The sequence below is a fragment of the Podarcis raffonei genome, chromosome 3 (genome assembly GCF_027172205.1).
Source record: "Podarcis raffonei isolate rPodRaf1 chromosome 3, rPodRaf1.pri, whole genome shotgun sequence".
In the NCBI taxonomy this organism is placed as follows: Eukaryota; Metazoa; Chordata; class Lepidosauria; order Squamata; family Lacertidae; genus Podarcis; species Podarcis raffonei.
The window spans coordinates 69,702,049-69,729,733 of record NC_070604.1 but is presented as its reverse complement, the minus strand read 5'-3'; the positions used below and the strand labels follow the sequence as shown (position 1 = coordinate 69,729,733).

The window sequence follows — 27,685 nt, the reverse complement described above, 5'->3', positions numbered from 1 at the left end:
CTAGAAGGGACTATAAATGGCTTCCTGTTTCTGCTGTCAGAGCAGCGATGTCTTCTTGGCTCTGGTATGTTCCTATGCCTTCTCTAGCTCCAGCTCCTTAGTTTTGTTCCCTGACGCCTGGGTTGATCCCTCAGCTCTGACCTCCTGATTTCCAGCTTACTGGCCTATAGCTCAGCCCTGACCCTAGAGCACAATTGCTATTTTCATTTTTTTTTAAAAGAACCAACTTAGCTGCTAATGAACACCCCCTGCATTGCAGATGATTCTGGGACATGGTCTAGGGCAGATGTTTTGGACTACAACTCCCATCAGCCCCAGCCGGCATTGATGATGGGAGATGAAGTCCACAACACCTGGAGGACACCTGGCTGACCACCCCTGATCTACAGCACACAGTTCACATGCAGTACTGTCCAGGTGTGCAGCTTCAACATTGAACTATCAATCACTTAGAACACCCTCCTCCCCATCCCAAACTCCCCTGCAGCTGTAGGTCTTTGGGGAAGATTGGTAGAGATGGGTGCGCATTTTTTCACAAAAGGCATAGGGTGCTCTGTGTTGGTGTGTAAGAAAAATAAAATTCTAAAGTAGGGCAACACCATTATCAGCATTAACTAAAGTGTCACAAAACAGAGAACAAAGACATTCTGGATTTTGTGACATTTCAGCTGATCCTAATAAAAGTATCGCCCTACTGTGGCTCATGGGGAAAAGGCTATTGTGGATCATTTTTTCCTTGCTAGGGAAATACAGCACAGCATGTCACCTATATCTGTTCTTGCAACTGTCTGTCTGTTTTCTAGCCTTAACATGGTACTGGCCCTGTAAAAGTTGAACAAAGACTCAGACAGAAACAGAAGGAGCCATGAGTGTATCAACCACAGCACTGAAAATATAACAGAAACAGCGCAGACCTGTTTCTGTGGAGAGTGGTAGTAGATTGGGGGTGTGCAGAGGACGTCTGCTCACCTAGGGAGAGTGGCAACACACCCTAGGTGATCTATGTTCCAAAGTGTGTTGTACACAGCATGGGAAACTAAACAAAGGCACACAGTAAGATTTAAAAGCCATGCTTTACAAGATGCAGACAATGGTGAAATAATAAACTGTGCATCAAAACTTTTCTTTTTCGTTTATTGTTATACAGGTCCAATGCTGCAGTCACCATGCAGGTACAGCATAAGGGGAATGATCTTGCTGAACGATTCTGACTAATCAGATTTCAAGAGACCATGAACTACAACATTCCAAGTGACTGGCCCTTTCATTCTGAGAGAACAAAACACAAATAAGCAGATAGACAAAAATGACCTTTTCACGTATGGCTTATGATCATGCTTCTCCCCACCCCCCACCCCACCTGAGTTGATCATGAAACCAAGTCCACATGTTTGAGCCTGAAATGTAGAGCTTTTCTTTGGGTGCTTAATTAGGAATATGAAAACTCTTGCCTGCTGAGTGCATTTTAAAATTACTTAATTCCCACCCTTTCCCAATTTCATCATTACTTTTCTTTTTAGAGCTTAGTCTTCTAGTTATTAATAGAGAACCGAAGGACAAGACTGGCCAAATATTGGCCCTGGGGTTTTAATTTCCAGTTCTTCTGAAACTCAGAAGACCTTTCGGCTCATCAACCTGAAAATACCCAAGTGTCCTCTGGGCCTTAAACCCTGAACCCAAGACTTCCTGTGCCAGGAATTAAGGGCTTAGGAAGTGGCGTTTCAATGGATCACAAAACATGATGCTGCTTTGGCATTACACCTTTGTCAGTGCAAACGTCCAGAACTGAGGGCACCAGTCACAATTCAAGGTCTACACAATGATTGCACATGTGGTATTACATCAAATAGAGCCTCCTAAGAACACATGTAGAGACATGTCCTGAAAGAAAATGGAACACCTTTGACATGGTAGCATTTTTGTTTTCTTGCAACCTGTCCTTTGATGACTAGCATTAGAAGATGCAAGTGGGTTTCAGTTTATGATTTACAGTCCAGTGTTTTCTTCTGGTCCTGCAGAAGAGCCTCTCTCTCTGTATTGGATGCAAAACAACAACTGTTCCTTTGAGCAGATCATCCTCAAAAACACAAAAAAAGATTTAAAAAAACTCACAGAGTTTATTGCTTTCAATTTATAAAATTAAGCCTGCCTCAGACAGGTAATACTGGTAGGTACATTCGTTATCCCTGGTTTCTACTGGAAAGTGTGCTCTGACACACAACACTTCCTCAATATATAACGCCAGGTTCCTTCCTTCTAATACTTCGCAACCAAGATCCGATGTGATTCCCAAAAGAACACTGAAGTTCTTCTCATTGAACTCTGCCAAGCTCAGCACCCGGTAAGCTGCCACAACATCCTTCATCATATTGCCTGTTGACAAAAGGAATAATTACTAATTGTCACTGGACTCATGTTTCGAGCTTTTTTTAAACAAATGAAAAACAGGTTCAACATTCAAAAGCAAATACAGAAAATTCCCTAAGTTAGTATTTAATGTTTTCAGCAAGCTAATAGTAATGTCTGAAGTCACATACAGTCTTGTGTTTAAGCCTCGCTTCTGGTTGCTATAGGTGACCAGAAATTGCATATAAGTGAGTGCATGGAATTCTATGTAAGTGAATGAGTGGGTTGGCAGAAGAGGGGTTGGGCACTCAGTCCTTCCTCTGTGACCACAAGAGAAACCAAGCAGTCTTCTAGAGCAGGGAAATCTGCCCCTCTTGTGCCAAGCACTGACAGGATAGTTCAACAGGGTAGGGTTTTGCCGGGGCAGGTGAGGGCTGGCAGGCTAGTAAATTTTGTGGACTTGTTTACAAGGCTGGTCTATGTATTGATACTATTTGTTTTCTCTGTGCTCTCCAGACTAAACTGAACAGATATCTCTTCTTGCTTACTTTGACTGCAGGATTGCTACACATTTTTTAGAAGACACACTTCTAAGGGGTGAGCTTAAATTCTTTCCAAAACTTTCTGTTATTCATACTTTAATTCAGCAAAGAATAGTGGGTTGTTATAAAGAAGACTAAGAAATGAATGATCCAAAGAGCTTGAACATACACCCATCACAATTGTTCCCAAAATCAGTGATGCTGATGACGTCACTGCAGACTCCTGCCTCACCTGAATCATCTAGGTACTGCATTAACTCATTAAATGGCATCTGCATATAGATTTTTATTCTTTTTTTGTCTCTTCTGCAAATGAATATGAAATAAATTATCGTCTTTGAACAAAAGCACTCTGTGTATTTTATCCAGCTTGGAATGAAAACCTGGTGGGAAGGCATGTGACAGTTGCGTTTATCTGAGACACAAATCCTGGGACCTTGACTTAAGGTTACTGTGCTCTAAACCATTCAAGAAATGTCCACAATCAGGGAGAGGGTCCTGTTACACTGGTCCAACACATTCAAACCTGGAAAGCTACACAGTGCCCGTGGTACAACACACCTTGGCCCACCTGGCAGGCTGGTGGCGTCAGCAATGAACAGGTAGGAATCTGAGCAAATCCCATACGGTATATATTGTATACTTGTGTGGAGAGCTTCACTCATGGGGATCAAATGTGGTTCTCCATGGCTCTATATCTTGCCTGTGGCATTCTCCCCAGGCCCTGGGTCTGCTTCAGATCCCGAGTCCTTTTGATTGGCTAAAATCTGCCCTTGAATTCTGCTAATGACCCTTGCTTGCCTGGATGTAGGACAGAGTGTGGGCAAAACCTAGCTTATTGTACAATGGTAAAATTTACATTTGTTGGTCTGCCCCCCGTCCTTTGCCTCTGGCCCTGCCCACCACAGGCATTTGGGCCCTGGAAGTTTGCCCAGAAGGGAATGAGGTCCTCAAGATGATGAAGGTCTCCTACCCTTGCTGCAAAGCCACAGTTCTGTTGCTCCCACATCACTGGAACCACCCCACAACCCCTTTTTCTTTTGTGGTTGCTTAGAGGGAGAGGGTGTCCCACAAGTTGTAACTCTACTCAAGGAGTTCCCTGTAACCCACCCGCTTTGCTGGTCTGATAGGCTACACCATAAGTGCTTCAGAATCCACCCTTTGAACTAATGCAATGTCAACAGAGCCCTCAGAATCAGGCGGGGTAACAGCTAAATAGACATGCATTCAAGAACCTAGCCCTTACTTTGTCCAAAGATATTCCAATGTAAATCAGAAGGCATTTCCCGTTCAATCAACCTCAGAGTGCAGAATAAAACGTGCCAAGGAAGCACTTGACAGAACTGCTTCGAGACTGGGCAGGGATAGACGGCAAGTAAATAATTCCCCTTGGAAAGTTTAAAATATCTGAAACATAATCTAAAGAATATGTTTAAACAAACAGGAATCTGCCAACTCTCCAAAGAAAATTAAGATCTATTAAAAACCCATGCACTTAGAAGTAATGCTGCACAGCACATTAAAATGTTTGGGTTAATTTCCTGTTCTGAAAAATTGCTCCATAATGACAGCTTACGGTCTTGCTTGACTCAATAAAACCAGCTCAAGAGTGCTTTTGTCAGCCTCTTTATTTCTGCATATTTCTATACATATGCAACTGTTATTTTTTTTACAGAGGGGCACCTACTAGCATGATCTCCTCCTTTCTACCAAGGTCATAAAGCTGCTACAGCCCTACTCTTGCGACATAACCACCTGAGACAATTGACCTAGCACAGTCCTTTGGCTCAAGGGCTGTGAACTGCCCTGGGAACTACAGAGGAAGGGCGGTATACAAATTTAATTAATACTGTAAATAAAAATAGAGGTCAGTGCCTCAGCACCCAGGAAGCTGAGAGGAGCTCAGAGACAGAGCAGCTCAGAGTTCCTTGGCTTGCAGGAAGTCAATAGTAAATTAGCAGGTCTTCAATCCCAACTTGTCTCACACGGAAATCCATGAACCTAAGTTAGTCAGGTCCGTTAATTTCAGTGGGTCTACTTCTGACTAGAACTAGCATTGGATTCAACACACAGGAAGTGCTCTATTAAATAGGACCGCATTACCCATGCAGAATACAGGACAGAAATGGTAGAATATGGTATCACACCAATAAAAGAAAAAGGTTGATGCTTCTTCTAAATACCACCGAACCTGTATCAACAATTGAAGATATGGAAACTACTGAAAGCTTGACTACTAAAATGCTCTTTGATAGTTCTTGGAAGGATACATCTGCTGCAGAACCCAGTGGTGTACATCCTTATAGGAGCACCATACACCATTGTATCCTTCTGGGCATAATTAAAGATGCTGGATTTATATACAGTATATATATATCCTTGAGGACCAACATGAGTAGCTCTTCCCTTGTTTTAATGATCTCTGTGGTAAGATGCAGGCAGATTCTTGATGACACTCATCTTGTAGTAAGATCAAAAAGTGAGGGCATGTTGTAGAGAGACAATTGTTACTCTATTTTTTTTTATGATCTCATTCCCTCCAGAGGCTCTGCAGGGTGTGGCCTTGCATACCTTCCAGAAGATTATGAAGACTATTTGGGGGAAGGGAGCCTCGCAATGATAAGCAAGGAATTGCTTTAATGGTGGGTCCATTTTTAAGTATATATGTTACATGTTAAGAGTTAATATATAATCACTGTTAAGAGTTGGAGGTGCCTGTGGCAATTGCTCCAATGCTACTGTATGACCCTGGACCTACCAAATAGGCACTCATTTACCCTAGCTTTGGAAACTTGAGGTGTATTTTTGGGACCCACCTCAAGTTGTTTTAAACTGTTTTTAGTATTGTGTTTTAATATTGCAACTTGCCCTGGGACTTTAGTGCGAAGGGTGGTTTAATAATACAGTGGTACCTCGGTTTACGAACTTAATCCGTTCTGGAAGTCCGTTCTTAAACCAAAGAGTTCTTAAACCAAGGCGTGCTTTCCCACAGCAGTGGGGGGACTCAATTTACACTCAACAGGAAGCAGAACACGTTCTGCTTCCAAGGCAAAGTTCACAAACCAAAACACCTACTTCCAGGTTTGCAGCATTCTTAACCCAAGTTGTTCATAAAGTAAGCTGTTCTTAAACCAAGGTACCACTGTAATAATAATTTAAAAAATGACAATAATCATTTTGGAGCTTCGCAATTATATCACCAGAGCACAATTAGGAGGAGAGAAAGGAGTATTGTGCTGATCATGCTCTAAGGGAAGCTCAATTTGGAATCAATAAGATTAAGCTCCACTGTCGTTATTCAGGGCTATTATAAGAGGAAAAGGTCATTGATAAGCGGAGATCTTAGATTGAAAGGAGGTTTCCCCCTCAGAACCAGTATTTGATTTCCTGCCCCGCTTAGGACTTTCAGCACCAGAGGAGCTTGTAATGTCAAGCTTGTAATGTTTGAAAAATTCACATCACCTTCCTCAGATTCAAAGGACCAGATCAGAGTCCATAGTAGAACCCCAAACTCCCCATGCCATCAGAGTCAAAGGCTCCTAAAGCAGACATGGGTAGAAGCACAGCCCATAAAGGACGGAGCTAGCTGCTCAAAGGAAGCTGCAGTCCTTCTTAAGACTCAATATTGATTTGCTTCTTGCCTTGATGGAACCTGATGGTTGTTAACCATGGCTTGCTTGCTGGATCACAATTTGGGATTAGTGGCATGTGATGTTATGGTTCTAACACCTGTGTCTAGTGACACCCCTCCCTTCAACCTTGGGCTGGAATCCTGTCCTCTGGTTAGGATCACTGCCTGAGATGGAACATCTACAAGTCTACGAGTTGATGGCATATGCTATTTAGGCTTAAGAACATTAACTTAACTGAATCAAGCGCTACAATGGGCCTGTTAACATAGCTGCAGTCCTATATGCCTACTCAGAAGGAAGCCTAGGTAAGTGATGTCTTGGGTAGAAAATTATCTAATGTAAAAATGTAAAACATTTTGTGGATTCTATTGGTTCATTCTGTGGCCTACAGAAAATATTTCTCTATTCCCCTTGAGTTGCAATTAAAAGTGGCATGATGGGTGGAAATAACTTTGTAAATAGGATTTGCATGTTCAGGGCTAGGAAGAACTGAAGTACAGTGGTACCTCAGGTTAAGAACTTAATTCGTTCTGGAGGTCTGTTCTTAACCTGAAACTGTTCTTAACCTGAGGTACCACTTTAGCTAATGGGGCCTCCCACCACCGCCGTGCCACCACCACACAATTTCTGTTCTCATCCTGAAGCAAAGTTTTTAATCTGAGGTACTATTTCTGGGTTAGCAGAGTCTGTAACCTGAAGCGTCTGTAACCTGAGGTACCACTGTAGTAACTTTCTGGAACTATTTACTGCAGGTAAAGAGGACTGCGTCTTGATCACTTATGTTCTCTGCTTTACACTCAGATGAGTCTGCATTTACTTAATACATTTATATCTTGCCTAATCCAATCGAAATGGTTAGTTTTCCAGGGAGTCTTCATCAAGGTTGTTGCATCATGGCAAAATAAAGTTCAGTGTAGGAGTGCAGACCCTTGGGGTATATCTTGACAGGAGGGTTTAGATGTGATGACTGTAATTTTGTGACAGGCTCCTTCTTCCTATGAAAACAACGGTGAGAGGATTCTAAACGGAATACAAAATGTGCATTGCCTAAGCTACTTCAAATTTGGTTTCCATGTATTTTCTGCTGCTGAAAATAGAAGTGATATAATCTGGTCCTTTTCCAGTGTAGAATTAAAAATAATGGTCTTAACGTGTCAGAAGAAAAATGTGTTAGGAGAGTCCAGTATAAAATTGTAGCAAGTATGTTTTCCTCTGCAGACAAGGCACTGTCTGCATCCAACATTGAAAAGAGATGGTTGTGTGAATTCATTCACATCTCCAAAAAGTAACAAAATGCTTACCATCTAGCTTTTTTCACTGCAAGTGGCATATGTAAAGTCTGTATCCTCAGGGGATGTCAATTAGGGTTGCTACTTATACATTCCCAAATATTAGTACTTGCAAATTGTATGCTTATTTATATTTATGGATATACGTAAATTGGGATCTATTACTATAATTTAAATCAAAATGCATCCTGCCCGAACAGATAAGACTGTGATCGGTTGACCTGTGAGCCTCCTCTGTTTGCAATATCAGATTCTAATCGTTGATGGGCACCTTTAAGGCCCCCCCCCCTTTTATAACCAGACATGGACAAGACAATCCTGCAAATAGAGGACCATCCTCTGTACTAAGATACTTGGCCACCCTAATAACACATTTGAGGATATACCAGTTGAAGAAAATGTGAACAGCATTTCTGCTGAGATGCAACAAGTGCCCACTGTACTCTCCGTAAACAATTGAAGACACTTTTGTTTCAACTTTTCCAGCTGGGTTAAAAGGTCACTCTCTCCCTTTGGTTTCCATCTTGTTTTGTTTTTTTAAAACCTATATTTAGTCATTCTTCCATACTGCTTTCAAAACTATTTTTTAGTTGTTTTAAGATATATTCGGAAATTTCTTTGAGAGGCAATTATTAAATAAATAAATAAATAAATAAATAAATAAATAAATGGATGGATGGATGGATGGATAGTCTATGGCAGAAAATACCTTTAAATGGAAGGTTTGAAAATAGTTTGAACATTAAATGAAACTTTCCTAGCTTTTATATGAAACTCTACAGTGGTCATTGTCAATGAAATAATCTTACTCATATTTGTCATAATTACAATCTGTACAGTGCCGGATTACCAAATAGGCAAAGTAGGCACCAGCCAATGGGCCCCACTCCTTTTAGGGACCCTGTAACAACAGATCGGGACGTGGGTGGCGCTGTGGGTAAAAGCCTCAGTGCCTAGGGCTTGCCGATCGAAAGGTCGGCGGTTCGAATCCCCGCGGCGGGGTGCGCTCCCGTTGCTCGATCCCAGCACCTGCCAACCTAGCAGTTTGAAAGCACCTCCGGGTGCAAGTAGATAAATAGGGACCGCTTACTAGCGGGAAGGTAAACGGCGTTTCCGTGTGCGGCTCTGGCTCGCCAGAGCAGCGATGTCACGCTGGCCACGTGACCCGGAAGTGTCTCTGGACAGTGCTGGCCCCCGGCCTCTTGAGTGAGATGGGCGCACAACCCCAGAGTCTGTCAAGACTGGCCCGTACGGGCAGGGGTACCTTTACCTTTTAACAACAGATCAAAATAATATTGATTTGGTTTATGAAAATTATTGGTTGGTAAAATCAAAAATTTATTAGAAGATAATTTGTGAAGGCCCTGCCCAACTCCCCAAAGATTTCAACTGCTTCGAGGCCACCAGTCCTGAATCTGTACTGTCAGAAATATCGACAACAATATAAAGAAAACGACATTATTAGGATTATGACAACTGTGCCATCTTAAAGTTAACAGCAGACCTGGATGTGGTAGAGAAACCTCCAATGAGAGTTATTGGTGGAATGCAATGATTTTCAAATAAGGAAAGACTCTTTTTATTAGAAAGGAAATGACTAAGAGGGAACTTAGCAGGTCTTAACTGTAGCTGAAGGCGTAAGTGCAGGACGTAAGCCTCTCCCTCCCAGAAACCTCAAGTGTTGGGAGATGTCTGATTAATTGCTGACAGGTAAGTTTTAATGAAAGCCAAGTACTTATTCAAAGAATGAATAGCGAGCTTGTTAAATTTAATCCTGAGGGATGTTATTAAGAGAAATAGTACAGGGAGAAAAATAAAACTAAGTCAAAAGGAAAGAGCTCCGGCGATCTTGTAGGGTTGCTTATCTGGTGTTATAGTGGTACCTTGGTTCTCGGATTTAATCCGTTCTGGGAGTCCGTTCGACTCCCGAAACAGTTTGAAAAGCAAGGCACAGCTTCTGATTGGCTGCTGGAGCTTTCTGCAGTCAATCGGAAGCTGCAGAAGCCACGTAGGACATTTGGCTTCCAAAAAATGCAAACCGGAACACACACTTCCGTGTTTGCGCCATTCGGGAGCCAAAATGTTCAACAACTAATGCGTTCGACTTCCAAGGTACCACTGTACTTGCATTATCACAAAGAAAAAGCATTTCACTACCCTTAACAAATATACAACTTACGAAGAACAGAGTTAAGGCAAAACATTCCATTATAAACTTCATCTCTATTCTTTCTAAGGCACTTGTTTTTAAACCAAAGAATCACACTAAGCTTCCAGGAGTTCCTAGGAACAAAGCTGATTGACTACCAGTGTAGTCTATTAATATCCTTAATATTAGCCATTGTCAAACAGGGTAAGAGGTCAGGCCACCATAAAGCTGACAATATATCCCAGGTTTGATTAATTTCTGGTTGCACACTTTATAGTTCCTGATGTAATTATATCTGTATTTCTATTTGGGTTCACTCTTTTTGTTTTATTTTTATTTAACAAAATTTATATATTGCTTATTTTATAAAAGAGCTCTAATTGGTTTATAATTTGGGTCAGCTGCTCTGAATTTCATTATGACGAAAAGGCAGCAAGATGATGTTTTAATAAATTTAGAAAACGTCAAAGATTTAATTAGAAGAATCAAACCCTCCCCTGCTTCTGCCAGCTAATGCCACTACTTTTTACATATGAAAATATTCACCCACAGATTTTTGTTTCTGACATTGGCTGAACTACTAAAGGGTAAAATTACTTTACTACATGCTTAAATACCTCATGAGTCTCTGCATGGCATCAGTTACTTTGAAGTAAGTTTGCTTCTTTTTTAAAATAATGAAGAATGGCTACAACAAACTTTGAAACTCAGAAACAGGCAAAATTTTGGCCATGGGTTACCATGTTTCAAAAAGCAAAAACCAGGACAGCCCCCCCAAAACCGCAATTTTTCGACTGACTTGCCTAAGATCCAGGACAAAGTGCCACCTTTTGGAAATTTCCTCCGGACATCAATTACACCTTTGAATTACTTTTTTTGCATATGTGCATACTCAGAAGTAAGCCCCACTGAGTTCAATGGAGCTTGCGCTCACGTAAGTGGCCGTAGGACTACTTCTAAATTAATATGCATTCTAAGTTAATTTGCAGATTAAACCACACCATCATACTGCACTAATAGTAGAGAGTAGTACGGAGAACATCCTGGGAATGTGCTCAGACATAACATTGAGTGAACTAAGGGGAAAAAAACAAACTTCAGGGAGGAAGGACCTGAGGAATGTCAGATGGTGACATGGAACAGGGCCTTTTCTGTGACAGCCCCACCTCTATAGAACTCCCCACACTAGTGGTGGTGATTTGGTGCCATCTTAAAATACTTCTATTTCATCAGGTATTTGCTGGCTAACCATACAGCACTTCTGAGAGAATATATTGTTTCATGTTACTATTTTTATAGCTGGCATGAATTGGTTATAATTCTAAATGTTGCCTTACTATTTTGTTACATTTTTATGGCTTTCAGCAATGTTGTTGTGCTCTAATCAGGACAAAGGACAGGAAATCAACCAACCAACAAATGATGACAGAAAAGCTATGTAGCAGATGCAACTAACTTGATTCTAAACATTTCAAATAATTTATAGTCAAGGGAAAGAGCTCTGGCACACCTGCTCCACACCAGACCAATTACATCTTCCTCTGAAGGGATGGGGTTTTCTCTGCTGCCATTAGACAGGGTCCTATGGACTTTCTACACTAGCAAGATCTTATAAGGAAGAATGTAGTCACAGAGTATGGTTTAAGGGGTATGATTTGAAAGCAACTTCCTGAAACTAAGCAGGTCTGGGACGAGCCGGTGCTAGGATTAGTGACCAGCTGGGAGCCACATGTAAACGATCTTGGATTTCATTATGGAAGAAAGTAGATAAGAAATGAAAAATAAATAAATGAACGAGTGTGCTAGCAAGCAGGGCAGCCTGCACTCACTTTGTTTTTCTCATCAGTTATTATCAGGCATTTCCTTCAGGGGTATAAGATACTCCTTGTACCTTTCTGGTAATGCTGATGCAGAAGACTGAACTATCATCATGGATGGCAAGAAGTTGAAGTCAAACCTCACACTACTGAAGCAATCATGGATTCAGATAACCAGGGTGAGTGAAGATTATGACAGGTTATATACGTCATATGTTTTCTTCCAACTGCAAGAGATACTTGCAAACTGCTTCTGATTTCATGACGTACAAAAATATCTTGCTCCGCCCACATTCCTAGGCAAACCATTCTTTATTTTCCCTGAGAGATACTGTTCAAATCACTGGCTGGGAGGATGATTTAGACTGGGTTTAGAATGCTTTTAAAATGTTTTTATATTGATGTGTTTGCAGCTCTGGGCTCCTTCAAGAGGAAGGACAGGATAGAAATTGAAATACAGTGGTACCTCGGGTTAAGTAGGTCCGTTCTTAACCTGAAACTGTTCTTAACCTGAAGACCACTTTAGCTAATGGGGCCTCCTGCTGCCACCGTGTCGCCGGAGCACGATTTCTGTTCTCATCCTGAAGCAAAGTTCTTAACCTGAAGTACTATTTCTGGGTTAGCAGAGTCTGTAACCTGAAGCGTATGTAACCTGAAGCGTATGTAATCCGAGGTACCACTGTACTACTACTACTATTCTAGGGAAGATCAGACTAAACAAGGGTTGGCAACCTTTTAGGACTAGTGGGGGCATTTTGAATTTTGACAGTGAGATGGGGGCACCAGTCACAAATTGGCTGCCATGGGGCATTGGCAGAACACAAATAGATTGCTCTGGAAAGCATGGCAATACATAAAACTAGAGGGAGTAGTCCTAGTGAAACTTTTCCCATAACTGTGTTTCCATACTATAAAAGGCTTAACCTGTTGGATTTATTCCTGCCAGACAGCTACTAAAGGCATAAGAGCCCTGTTTCCCCTCAATGCTAAAGCCCAGGCTGCTATCCTGTACCCACTTACCTGAGAGTAAGCCCCATTAAACACAAGGCGACTTACTTCTGAGTACACATGTAGACCATTGTACAGTGAAATCTTAACAACTGCCTAGTCTTTATTTCCTTTACATGCTTAGGCTTCTTTGCAATGCTTTCACATTTGCCCTTTGGGGACAAGGCATATTCTTTAGCATCTACTGACACGTATTGTGTAGTAGTATTTGCAGAAAACAACTTCTAGGGAGTACCTGATCTCAGATTAACCCTCCATAGAAAAGATGCATCCTGGTTGCTGGGAAAAGGGAAGGGCAAACTATGGAGATTCCAAGAGCTAGCCAATAAGACAGAGGCAGGAAAGGTGCACTAAAAGAGAGGGAGAAACAGCAGCTCTGTGCGACCCCAGGGACTCCTATTGCCTGATCTCCTGGCAACTCACTTATCAACCACAGCTCTGCTATTTGGCCACAAACACTGACAAGTGGGGGAAGCCAGGATAGCTCGTCCCAAAAACCACTCAGAGGAAAAACTGCATATTTTGCTTTATAACTTTCTAAGATGGCTAGAGCCTTACTTTTTATTTTTTTAAAAATGAAAGGTCCAAGTCTCTGGTTCCTAATCAGGCATGCCAATGAAGGCCTTCACAGGTGCCACAGTGCCCATAGGGGGCTAGGCTGGTGCCCCCCCCATCCTAAATATTTTAATAGGAACTTAGTTTCTATTCCAGTCTGATCCGTAATAATAACTTTTTACTGAATTTTGGGTGGTAATGCATGTTGAATAACACATCATTCATAATATTTATACTATCTTATCTGCCTGCAGTGCTGGTACAATATCACTGAATACTGCTATAACATCACATTAATATATATATATATTATTGTATTGATGTAGCTGCTTGCTGGCCCCAACCAAAGCACTTCTGTACTGGTAAATAAAGCTTGGGCCAAGACTGTTAACATTGGGCCTGCAACCCTATGCATATTTAGCCTCTTTGGTAAGTGTCACTGAACACAGAGTATTTATGAATAAGCATGTATAAGGGTAAGTATCCTAAGAACATGCATTTGGGAACACATCTCAGAAACATCAACAGGATGTTTCATCAATAGGATGTGTGCATTTATACATATTTACTCAAGTCCCATTTTGTTCTGCAAACTTGCTTCCAAATAAGTATAAGTAGGATTAGGTAAAATTGTCAGATACTGTCTTGTCTCTTGTGTTAAGAGCGGGATTTCTGAAGTGCAAAAGTTGAAATGGTGTTCATACACCGTACAAAAGAAAAGATGTTGTGTTCCAACATTTGAAGTCGTTTTATTGAGACAATACATTGGTGTATGCAATTCAAACTTTATTTTTACGCACCATCTATCATACATGTTTTACAAAGTTCAATAATACAATTTCAGTGTTGATGTAAAATGAAAGCAGATGGCATATCGATTCAATGTATGATGCCTTTTAAAAATGTACACAGATTCAAAAGAACTCCCATAGTCCTTAGAAGCCCACTTCGTTCTGTCTCAGAAGCTATGAACCTCCTCTAGGTCAACTGTGAATTGTTCTAAATTGCATTGGGATTAGGTCTCTAAGATCCTGCCTGAATGGCTAATTAAAACCTACATTTCCAACCCTAAATCAAAATAAATATAATGATGCTTCATAGCATACAGGTGGAAGAAAGGCAAGTTGTTAGACCAGATACCTAAATCCTCTTGCTGATGGAACATTCAACTCTCAATTGTGTAGTATCTATACAGAATAAAGTGAGGAAGGTTTCACAGCTGGTAGCTAGACTAGGCAAACCATTGGGCCATCTTCAGTCTTGATCACTTTTACACTAAAATACCATCCAAATCACACTAAAGTCAGAAGACGACCCTCCCTTATAGGGACTATTCCCAGTGTTCAGTTTTTGAGTGCCATTGCTTATGTAAGAAAAAGGCACCAATCACAAGTGGGAGACATCACTAGGGGCAGGGGGCAACAAAGCTCGTAAAAGTACAAAAAGTTTAGAAAAATTGACTTCTAAGGGGAGAACCCTCCCCCATCGTGAAGCCTGAGCACACTCAGTGGTCATGGAATGCTCACTGGCTTTGGGGAGATGCTGAAATATTGAATCCCTTTTTATATAGCCAATTAATCAATGTGCTGTTCAAAAGAGGACCTCTTGAACATGCTATCATGCAATGCACTACAGGAATTGGGCCATTAGTGTGGTGTCAACAATTCTTCGGCATACCCTCCTATTGCATGTTAGGTACCATGTCCGTTGTCCTTTTGGTTCCTACTGAAGACCTCTCTTTTTCAACAATTATTTCATCCCAGTCTGCATCTGTACTGGAACTATTTTTATATATTGAATTGTTTTAGGTGTTTTTACCCTTTCCATGTTTTATGGTTGTTCCCACCCCACTTTATAATCACATAGTTTCCAGTTGTAATCTGCCCTGGGACCTTATGTGGTCCCATAGGTGTAGGAAAGCTGTGGTGCTCCAGATGTTGCTCCCATCAGTCCCAGCAGGCACAGCCAATGGCCAGGGATGAGAGCTTATTTCAGTGACATCTGGAGGGCCAAAGATTCTCCACATCTGCGGTAAAGGGTGGGTGAGAAATTAAATACACAAATAAACACTTTAAAAAATAAATAAAGTTCAAGACATTTCAGCAACCTTTACAGTCGTTCTTTAAGATAGGCCAGTATTATTATCTACAAATTGCAGATGGGAAGACTGATACGGAGAGAGTCGCTTGGCTAACACCGCCAAGGATGTTCTCATAAGCCAGGGATGCCTGAGCATCCAGTCTTCTTCATACCTGCAGCAAAAGGGGGACATGTTCTGAAATGAATCTGAGTTGTGTTATCTCAACACTTTGAAGATGAGACGAGGTAGATTTGTAAATCCTGAAAATGTCTCAACTTTCAACTTTCTTGTATCAGAATGTTTTGTGACAACAGGAGCTGTCGTAGTTGTAATCAGAGGCCTCTTATATGAGACCTCTTTCATATTAAAGGAGCATTTAAATGTTTTGACTTAATGCTGAGTATGTTGGGGTACCCTACTAATGACTTCTTCTAAAACAGGTGCAGCCAACCAGGTGTCCTCCAGATATTAGACTATGATTAGTATCAGGCTCAGCCAAAGATAGCCAATATTCAGGTATGATGTGACTATATTAATTTGTGGAACAAAGTAATAAAAATAAATGGAGAAAAACAATGTGCAAAAATTACAAAATCATGTAAACAACTTAACAACAAAATAAACAACAAATTAACAACTCTGTTTGTCCAGCAACATCTCAAGAGTACAATATTGGCTCTCTTTGTTCCAAAGTGTATGTTTCAAGTGGTTTTTAATGTACAGGGTAGCAAAAGGCTGCATTCGCAACATAACTGAGATGTGATAACCCAAATAAGTTAAATTTTGAAAAAAACATTTTCTAACTGCAGGCACATCCTTTTCATCATGCACTTAGTGCTAAGTGCACTTAGCAAAAGTCAGTTTCTTGAACTGAAGCTACATTCAAATACACCTTTTGCAGCAGAATCCTGGGCATGTCTACTCAGAAATGAGTTACCCAGAGTTCAGTGGTACCTATTCTCAGATTAAGTGTGTAAAACTGATACTTCTGAGCATCCATGCATTGGATTACATTGTTTAATCTCTGCTCTTCTCATTCTTGTTTCCTTTCTTCTTTTGCCACTTCACACATATTTCCTATAACCCCAGGCAACTGATTCAGATGTTGAGGGACAGCAAACCCACTTTGTTGTGACACAGCCTCTTCTGGGCTCAATCTTGCCTGCTTTCTCAGTGGTGGTGGGGGGTGATATCCTGCCACCAGTGCAGAAGTAAGATTCAGCTGTAGTCTAGTCAGCATCTGTATGTGGACAAATACCACATGTCTTGGCTCAGCTCTGTGAAAACCTGACAGTTTGTCAGTTTGACAGGGGCCAGGAAATACACTGATTTTGGCCAGACCTGCTTCTGGGCTTGTGATCTAAGGCAAAGTACTGCTACAAGGCCTTAGGAAACCACAAAGCACAGCTATATGGTCCCAATGCTAGACCTGGGATTTCTAGTGAAGCCCAGCTGTGAAGCTCTGATCATCCTAAATCCAGTGGTTTTGACTGGGTTTTTAGGAGTTTGAAGTCCACTGTATGACAAATCTTAGGCCCAAATGCATTTGTGACAGGTTAGTCTAGATAGAATCTTATTGTGCAACTTAGTTTGAAACAGTAAGCTTCTTTTTATATCTGTAGTAGCATGTAATAAATTGACCAATGCCACGTATTCACCTACTGCTCAACACGTAGTACCACTTCATATTTTGTGTCCTCCAAAATGTGTAACATATATGAGCGAAATGCATGTATGGTTGATTCTTGGTCTCCGCAGTGAATACTCGTGATAAAACACAAACATGGCACATATCATATATTAAGTAGCTCTCAAACTGGATCGATATAGCTGCAGTCATAGGAACTACGGGTTAAATTGTTATGAATCTGGTTATAAATACCCTTTTCTGATGTTTCTAGGCTAGAGTCAACTGTAGGGCCCTGAGCCTTAAATATAGCAACCACATGTGGCAATCCAGATGTTAATCTGGAGGCAAAATATCGTATGTGAGAAATACAGACTTTTAAAATATTCTAAAGGCCAATAATTTATTAGTTGCATCAAAAGAACCACTGCAGCTGCTTTTGAATGTCATTTTCAACACAACATAACTATCTGTTGATTCAGAGATAGTTGCAACCTTTACATCAGTGGCAGCCGACAGGCTTCCCTCCAGATATTGATTGGACTGAAATTCGCATCATTCCTGATCATCAACCTTGCTGGCTGTGGCTAATGTGAGCTGTAGTCCAACATGTGGAAGGCATTATGCTTTCACCTCGGTCTTATGTATGTCTCTCCCAGGGTCATACCAGAACACAAATTGTCTGTAATGGAGGATCAAAGAGTCCTTTTCAATGACAATTGTAAGATTTCTTGTAAACTGCTTAAGAGGTTTTGCTATGACCGAGTGGCATAAACATAGTTAATGCATGAATCAATCAATTAAATTTTACTGGCATAATGTAAGCACTTTGTTCATACCCAGCCCGAAGCATCAATGGCGTCTAGATAATGCTGTGAAGGGCAGCCAACTTTGAACTGGCCCCACCTGTAGAGTGTATAGCAGCCGTCCCACCATTACAAATCTGTATTGGATGACCCAGACATCAGAGCCTCGTGACATTCCTGGTGTCCTGCTTCTGAACAGTATTTGTTTCTTGCTTCCTGTTTTTCTTTTCTTCCTCTTCTCTGATTGTGGCATGCTGCAGAATCTTGGCAAGATGATGGGGAGCAAAAAGAAAGATCCCAAATCCTAGTATCAATAGTGCAGTTTGTCATTTGCTGGGTGTGTGTGTGTGTGTGTGTGTGTGTGTGTAGAGAGTAATAATTCTTTCCGGTTAAAAAGCTAGTCAGATGCTCTAATCAAGCCACAATTGCAGTTTTTCCCTTTTACTACTCTGTAAAGTAGATGAAATATGTGAGAAATGAGATTTCCCCATGTTAAACTACTGCAATTAACGCTTACCAACCATTTATGAAACAAACTAAACGTTACAAGTCCCCCCAAAAATGATGGTGGTTAAATGCACCTGCCACTTGCAAGCCCAACTGAAATTTCTGTATATTGTTGGAGACCTCAGGGGAGCAACACTTTGTACCAGAGATTGGGGTCCGGATGAGACCTTGAGGAATGACTGTGCCTGGCCTCTCCAGTCTCATTTTGTGCAACATGACAAAAGAATCCATGTTATTAAATCCCACAGAAGGTTAAGCATTGGGATCCTAGCCCAAGAAAGGCTAACCGCTGAACCTGAAGAACGGGTACTAAGAGGCTTGAATTCAAGAACGTGAAGTGAAAGATTAATAAACTGCTGGGAATGCTAGTGCAGCAGCCTTTTAATGAGGAAGTGGAATGAGAAGTCAGCCATTTAGAGGTTTTAACCAGCTAGTCCCATTTAGGCAGGGATGGGAAACCAGTGGCCCTCCAGATGTTAATGGATTACATTGGCCATGCCAGCTGCAGCTGATGGGAGTTGGAAATCCAAAAATATCAGAACGGGCATAAGTTTCCCATCCCGGTCTTAATGCAAAGTGGAAGTTGGCATTCCTCAAGAAGAGGAAAATACTGCTCTCCACATATGGTACAACAAAATAATAGACCTTTAGCACCTTATTGCTGGCATCCAAGGGTGCTATCATCTTAAGTACAGAATGAAAGAGCATCAAGTTGCAGGGAGCATCTTCCTCTAGTTGTGGCAAAAAGGCAAGACGCAAAACTGCTAAGATTAACAACAGAAGCTACTGATTCTACTCATGTTTTAGTTCTATGTGGCTGCATTGTTTTGTTTTTGTTTTTTTAAAAAACACACAGATATAACCTGATGTAAAATTTGCTTTTCTGGCTTTTGGCAAGACTGCATGCACACAGGTAACAAGCAAATGTGATCCGTAAAGATTCCAGACTTCTGACAAGCCACAGGGATAAAACTGGGGGAACAAGAATGAGCATTGCAAGACTTCAACTACTATGCTTGCCTAAATTTATTAAGAATTTGAATTATTAGCATTACACTAATAGTGTATGCAACACCTTTCAGAGTTACATAAACCAAAGAGACTAGTCTTGCTACCGAATTGCTGACAATCTTAAATACACAGTGGGGATACTGTCCTCAACTGTGGCTTGGGTGGGGGGTAGAGAGATATAAAAGTGTTGGGTGGTAGAATGTATGTAAATTGTCATTATAGCTGCTGAAAGCTTGCTTACAGGCGAGGATGTGTGCAACATGTATTACATTCGTATATGTAAAGAATATGTTATTTGTGACTTGTAGAAACATGAATAACCAATGTGGTGCTCTCCTAATGTTCTGAGACTACAGCACTCATCATCTCTAACCACTGACCATATTGACTGGGGCTGCAGTCCAACCATGTCAGCAACCCCTGCCCTACATCTTTTATCGAATGTCACTCATCTGGAGCAAAAAGGAGTGCGTGCACACACACCCCTCATAGAAATGGGACCTCTCTCCTTTACATCAAAAATAAAAGTTGCCGCTATTCTGCACTGTGTACATAATAATTTGCTAGTAAGATAACTAGAAAGCACCAAACTGCCTAGCAACATCAATTTAAGAGGTAAATAAAGAAATCTTAATACCACCAAGTTTGTGGCCTTACACCAGCCAGTCTTTCATTCAATCTATTTCTTTTGGAGTTCCAGTCCTTCCACATTTAATAGGCAACCCATAAACATATAATAAACAGAACCTTACAAATGTTAAGTCTCGACCTTCTTTATCATCCTTTCTCTGGTTGCCAGAAACCAATGTAAGTAATAAGAAGGTACTGCAAGATTTTTGGAAAATGCACAGATTTGGGTTTGGTTAATCTTTTTAGGAAAGTGTTTGTAGAATATACTGGCAGCTACTGAAAACTCCTCCTTGGCCCCCTTGCTGTCCTAAAACATGATAGATAAATAATAAGCTTAACAGGACGCTTTGTGCTGTGTAGATGTGTCTCATAGAACAAAGGATCAAGCGTATGGGTTCCCTCCCCTTCTCCTACTTGCCTCGGAGGACTTCTGCCACATTTACTTTGTGGCGACTGCTGCCCCCTGGACCTGGTAGGATGGCTAGGAGGTTGTGGGGGTTTGGTCAATGGGGTCAGGAAGTTTCTCCTCATATCCATCCCTTACAGAGATACTGTGAGCATCTAATAATTGCATCTTTACAAACGCTTAGTACCTAACTAAACTATGTGCTGTGATGATAGTTATGAGACTCACAAAAACCCACACATGCATGCACACACGCACAGTGGTATTCAAGTAGATTTTTCTGAGAGTAAACCCACTGAAATTAATTAGTTAGGGCCATTAATTTCAATAAGTCACCTATACTGTACTGTGAGCATAATAATGTTAACGAAACATTCATTCTGCAACACTGAGTTGAATGAGGATGATATAGTCCAAGATGATGGATAACAAAAGCATGAAGCAGAAGACCCACGCTGCAGTCCTAACCCTAGTGCTACTACAGTGATGATGGTGATGATGATATTGGTAACAAGAAAAAATCTCCCCTGAAGTAAATGGGGAATTGAGCGACAAACACACTCTTAGGCTACATTTCTAATCCCACTACTACAATGCTGCTGCTGCTGATGGTGATGATTAACATTTTTTTTTAAAAAAACATCTATTTCAAAGGAAATAGGGAATTGTGCAAAGAGCATGAGAGAAAAACAGAAACACTTAGCAAGCCATACTTGTCTCTTATTTCAACAAAAGCCTCCAGAATTATACCCCCTCCCAACTATCAACACACATGTATTCTAGCATGTGGGTGGTATTCAGTGCTAGTTCTTCTCAGAGTAGAATCCTGAAAGGGCAATGCCACACAAAAGAAGACCGTTCCATTGTATCTGGAATCTTGGTTTACAATAAATGATGGTTAATTGTTGAGTCAAGCAATTTCAAAACATAATTTATGAAGCTGGCTTGTTTAACAAACCAATGTTGTAAACCAGTATTCCTGGTTCATGCATGATTCTTTGAAACTCTAAATAAATTTGGTAGAAATCAGCTTCCCATCTATATACAATACAGAATTGAGGAGGGGTTGGAGTTTACAGAAATCTGCTGGGATTGGCTATGCTATGAAGATCCTGGTAGTGAACACCACTGAACTGCTGATCGCTGCTGGCTTGCTGTCACCACCAATCACCTGCTTGGCTCTGACTTCAAGCCTCCCTTGCCAAGGCACAACAGGGAGCACTTGTAAGGCTTTCAATTGTTCATTGGCAGCTGCATTTCTGGCTGTCATCACATATGACATCAGGTGTGGGGCAGATTACATGGATTGGGGGAAATAGCCACGCCAGCCAAATTGGGACCCATGCTAATTAGGCCCACAGGCTCTCCACCCGTGTACCAAACCATGATTTTAGCATTATGTGCAAACAGACCCCATTCTGGAGCCCTTTATACACTGTTTTAGCTGCATAATTGCCTCTACTCCTGCAAGTTGCTCCTAAGCTGCTCCTGGCAGCATTTACACCTCCTACTTACGTGACAATAGTGGATTGTATAGTTACATGCAATGGTAACAGTATCTGACCCATTAAGCAGGTGTGTAAGGAGAGTGATACACAGCCACACAATTAACAGTGTCTCCCACTGGCCCAACTGGTGGTGACATAGGGCTAGGCCTTCTCTGTAGTGGCATCCTGGCTGTGGAACACTATCCCAACAGAGATGTGCTTGTGCCCCACACCAACATCATTCCACCAAAAGCTAAAGATCCACTTGTTTTTCCAGGGGCTTTGGGGAAGGGTGGATTTGGCTGATGACCTGTTATTCTTTGAAAGCTGCACTGCGAATTCTGTATTTTACTGACGCTATTGCAGGTTTCCATGGTTGTAATTTTATTTGTATTATTTGCTGATCTATGCTCCACCCTGGGATCCTAATGGAGGAATGACAGATGCAATTATTCTGGAGGGCGGTTTGGGAGCAATCACAGTAGTGGCAGCGACCACACAGCTTTCAAGGTAAGATATAGAAAGTATTAACAGGACACGATTGGAGCTTTTCGGGGATTATATTATCATGAACCAGATCACTGGTGAAAAACTGTTGTACTCTTACCAAAGCATTCATTAGGCACTACAAAATCTTTATACAGTATAAAATATGCAAGTTTGAGGGTTCAACAAACTGACAAAATTTGCATGGGGTCCAGAATAAACCAAAGAATGCTATTTAAAGGAACTGGTTACTTGTCATTTTATTTATTGTCCATTTACTTCAATAATTTATATATTGCTTAATCAGCTATCTCTAAGCGGTGTTGTCACTAAGCAGTTTTGAATTGGTTGCTTTCAGGGAGACAGCAATTGTGATTTTCTTTTAAAATCCCTTATGTGTCAATGCAATTTGACAAATCAAGAAATAATTTGCACTGGTCTAATGTTTTAAACTACTGTTTAAATCTGTGATCAGATATCTACTGTTATACAAACCTGATATCAATACCCTACACCAGCAGTATGATGCAGAAATGTATTCTTAAAAAAAGGCAAAATGGATTTTATTATCTCCTATCTTACAACCAAAGCAGAAATTTGCTAATAATGTGATCATTGCAAGTCACGTTGATCAGAGACTAAATCTACAGAATTCCTGGAAATGTGTGTTACAGTGTCTTACAGCTTTGATTTTGTTCAAGTCACATTAATCCAATTTATTATCTTATTAGTGCCTTTCAATGCTGACAGAAGTACTGATGAAATTTGTCCTCCTAAAAGATGGGCTCACCGCTTACATCCAACTGTTCACTGTGCTCTGAAGCAGGCATCCTGCAGCAATCATCTCATCAGGAGGTTTGTTCCACATGTTGTTGGAATCAGGTTTTCAGTGTGGCGGCACCTACCATTTGGAACTCCCTCCTCTTACATCATCAGACCAGCAGTGTCTTTTTTGTCTTTTCAGTGAAGACCTTCCTATTTCAAAAGGTCTTTTAAGTGGAGATTTTCCCACCAGGTACTGGATTTGATATATATGATATTGTGTTCTTTTATCATTGATATTTTTATTGCTCCAGGATGTTCCATAAGATGCACGCCACAAACAGAATGAAATGAAATGAATAAAAAGAATCTTCCAAAAAGAGTACAAAGGAGTCAAGGGTTAAGCCCTGAAAACAACAAGGTACTTATTTGCATGAGAAGCTGTGTGTTGATACTACCAGTTTTTCAATTATCTCAGTATCTAATTGGATTACACAATGAAGTGATTAATTTACAGCTGACGTTAGCGGACAGCATAAACGAGACTCCATGCCTCTTAGCTTATATGGAGCTCAAAATTCAGTGCAAGGATGCAATGATCCACTGTAACTTGAGTAACTTTAAAGAACAAACTTAGTTGGTCTCTAAGGTGCTACTGGTCATTTATTTTAATTTAATTTTAATATATTTTTAAAGAACCCCAAGAGACTGGCTGCTTATATTGATCCAGGATAATTTTAAATCAACGTCTGATTAACTTGAAGTGGGGAAGAACTACGGCTCAGTGGTAGAGCATGCCAAAGCTTCACATTTTAATCCCCAGTATCTCCATGTTCAACTGAGAAAGGCTCTTGTCTGAAACCCTTAAAAACTTCTGTCAATCAGTGGAGAGAGTAACAAGCTACATGGACCAATGGTCTGATGTGGCATAAAGTTCTTGTGTCCTAGGTCAGACAGCAAAATAGTTTGCTGTCCATTTTCTTTTTCATCCCCTTACACAGCATCAAATGTGGCTGAGAAGAATCCACTAAACTTCAAGAGCAGAATTTGGGGAGGTTCATTGGCAAGGAGTAGCCTGAAAAGTCTGGTGCATGTGCAGAATGTTGCTTTCAAGCCTATCTTTGACAAATAGAGATATACTTTGGTATCTATCTAGGACAAGAGCTGAGATACCGTACAAATGTGTGCTACGTTATACCAGAATATTCAAAATGTCCTTTATTCAACAATCACATCTCAAAATGTTAACCTGGGTCTTGCTAGATCCAAGGAACCATCAATTTCAGCAAACATGAGAGCAGCCATGATGAACTAAAATGGATGACAGCAATGGAACGATCCTGCTCTTCAAAGGCTGCTTGGAAATGATGCTGAATATAATGACAGCCAACATGTGACTTTGGTATCTGGATTGGAGAGGAAGATTTAAAAAAAGCTGTACAAAGATGCCGAAAGATCAGCAAGTGTTATTGCATATGGTGAAACACTTGGGCTATTTTGGAAGAAGATACTGAGACGTGTAACACATACTGACACTGGGATGTGTCACAGTGACCTGTGTGAAGTCAGTGGTGAATGGCAGAGATACCAAGTGCACCTTCCACTAGATCAGGTTGTTAATGATAAAAAATGATGCAGAATGAGTAAAAGATTAGAAGAGGGTGTATAGCTTTTTTCCAGTTTACTTTTCTTCTTCACACTACACTACAGCTACCTTTCTTTTCTGTCCTTATGGTTTTATCTCCCTATCTCCTTTCTTTTTTGCTGTTGTAAAAAAAGAGCAGTGGTAAAAAAGAGCAATAGCCAGAAAAACAGATGATATGGACTGGAGTGAGTTTTATTTGCAGGCACTGGATTCTTATTCAAACTGCTTTAATAGCTTGGACAATAGCATGCCATTTCTTAGATATTATTCTGTTAGTTGCCATTCTATGCTTTTTCCATGGTACTGCCTGAATAGGAGGGATAATTCTGCCATATTACAGAAAGCTCAACTGAAACCCCCTCCCCTTAATTACAGTGTAATTCCATATATTAAGAATAAGACACCACCAGTAAATCTTTAGGTAAGCTGCAGATACACAGCTATGAAGGTCAATTTCCTTTTGTAACTAACACACACATAATTTTAGTAAATGTCTCTTCCATGAAATTGTATCATTGATACAATCATTTTATATAGTCTAAAATCTCTCTTGACATAAATATCCCAATTTTCCCACGACTGAACCAAGGGTCTCCTCTTTATACCCGATTCTTTAAAACGATCTTTCCTGCTGGCCCCTGTTTCTCATTTTACAACTGTGAGGTGAATTCTATTTTACTGCACAGAAAATATTTCATGAAAACGTGAAAGGCAATTATGGGCAAAATTTACAGCAGCTATATTTTAAGAAGCAATTGAAAACTTAGGAATTGCTTTTGAGATCACTTTCAGGCCCTATCAGAAGACATTTTTCCCCTTAAGGGATGACAGTTTAATGCATACTTGGTTTGATTATAATGCTAGGCTACGCACACTGTGGGTGGAAGGGGGAATGGAAATGTAAGAAAAGGCATGTACCATTTCTTGGCTGCCTATCAAGTTTCTTAAAAAAAATTAAAGCCTTCAAAAATAAGATACAACAAAACTAAGCTCTTTCACTTCTATTTTTAGCCAAATATTGTACAGGTGGGCTGGCATTAACCTACCTCTTGTGTTTATAGGCTACTGAAGGAATGTAGTGTTAGCACTGTGCTGAAAATTTCTGTTTCCACTTTTCAAAATGAAAGTAGCACTCTCAGTGGGTAGACATACCCTTTACATTTTCACCTTTTTTGATCCTGTTCCTTACAAATGGACACATGAGTTTATTTTCACTCTATATCAGTTCTGAGTGTGTTCAATCATAGGTTCATCCATCCCAAGTTTTGTACATTTAAAAAAACCAACCAACCATGAAACACTTAAACTGGTCACATTATATAGGCATTTTGCATGCAGTCTTCCCCCTTCCTTTTGTATACTTTCTAATGCATTTCCCCCCTAAAATGGATTGGGTTTTTTTTGGACTAAAAACTGCAGCACAAGAACCAAAATCTATAAGCAAGTCTGGCAATTTAGGTCACTTTGCTTCAGTATTTGGACTAAATGGATTACTCATCCATCCCTGCTATCCATGGGTACTTGCCCCCCCCCCCACATGATGCTTCTTCAATTACCATTTATGGCTCTCTCCTTTCCAGAGTGATCCCAGCCAATCAGCGACAATATAATAAACACAATGCTGTAATCCCAGTTTGGGTAGCTAGCTACAAAGCCACCTGATGGAGGGCAACACAACTAAGTCAGAGAGGGCAGTACGTCCTGGACTAGTTACACGGGTTATCCTGGTCAATCAGAAAATATGCACTAAAATGATGTCACTGAGGGAAAATGGATTCCCGTTTAGGAAGTCCTTTCCTGAATATAGGAACATTTGTTGCCTTTTGTCTTACCCTAAAGAATAGTAAGAGAATATTCTTTCAATGCTGATTAAAGTGTCACAAAAGCTGCCCTTTCTTTTGTTTCAGACATACAGTGGTACCTCGGGTTACGTACTTAATTTGTTCCGGAGGTCCATTCTTAACCTGAAACTGTTCTTAACCTGAAGCACCACTTTAGCTAAAGGGGCCTCCTGCTGCTGCTGCGCCGCCGGAGCACGATTTCTGTTCTCATCCTGAAGCAAAGTGCTTAACCTGAAGCACTATTTCTGGGTTAGTGGAATCTGTAACCTAAAGCGTATGTAACCTGAAGCATATGTAACCTGAGGTACCAGTGTAATGATGACTTGTAGGACAGCGAGTAATGGGAAATGGTTTGCATGCACCAGGGAGTATCAAAATGAACAAATAGCCCTGAAGAACATAGCATTCTGGTGGCCATGTGTACTTGTGCTAAGTATAATGAAGTCAGATAAAGAACCAAAAGCAAGCTCAGATACCTTTTTCAAAAACTCCCAACTGTACATCCACATTAACTGCTTCACTTCTTCAGCATCTACACACCCCTTTCAAGAGCAATTTGACAACTTTCATTAGTCACCTTTCATGTGCATCTCATATTAGGGAATCAATGCTGTGGTTATCCAATGTCCCCTTGTATTGATGAATCAACTAGAATTCCCAACAGTTTACATGCTTGTCGCATGTCTCCCAACAATCTGACACAGCCAAATTTACACACAGTGGTGGATCTTTTGTGCACTTCTTGCGGATATGATTCAGATAGATGATATTTCCCAAATAGCAAAAGCACACTTTATTCTTACATTTGAAAAGGTTTGTTTTCAGATTGTGTAAGAGCCAGAATACCCTCTAAGGCAACCATTTTCAGCAGTGGGCTGGTTCACTGTCCCTCAGACCATGTGGTGGGCCGGACTATATTTTTTTTGGGGGGGGGGGAGGAGGGAATGAACGAATTCCTATGCCCCACAAATAACCCAGAGATGCATTTTAAATAAAAGCACACATTCTACTCAAGTAAAAACACACTGATTCCCGGACCGTCTGCGGGCCAGATTGAGA

At 40.7% G+C, this 27,685-nt stretch overlaps 1 protein-coding gene across 2 annotated transcripts in view; it reads right to left on the bottom strand.

Moving 5' to 3' along the window:
* Positions 1-2,097: 2,097 nt before the first annotated feature.
* Positions 2,098-27,685, bottom strand: part of SCAF8 (SR-related CTD associated factor 8) — a 69,640-nt gene continuing 44,052 nt past the window's right edge. For both annotated transcript variants that reach the window (XR_008329572.1, XM_053382227.1), the window contains one exon: positions 2,098-2,373. The gene's annotated coding sequence lies outside the window, so the exon portion shown is untranslated. The remainder of the gene's footprint in view (positions 2,374-27,685) is intronic.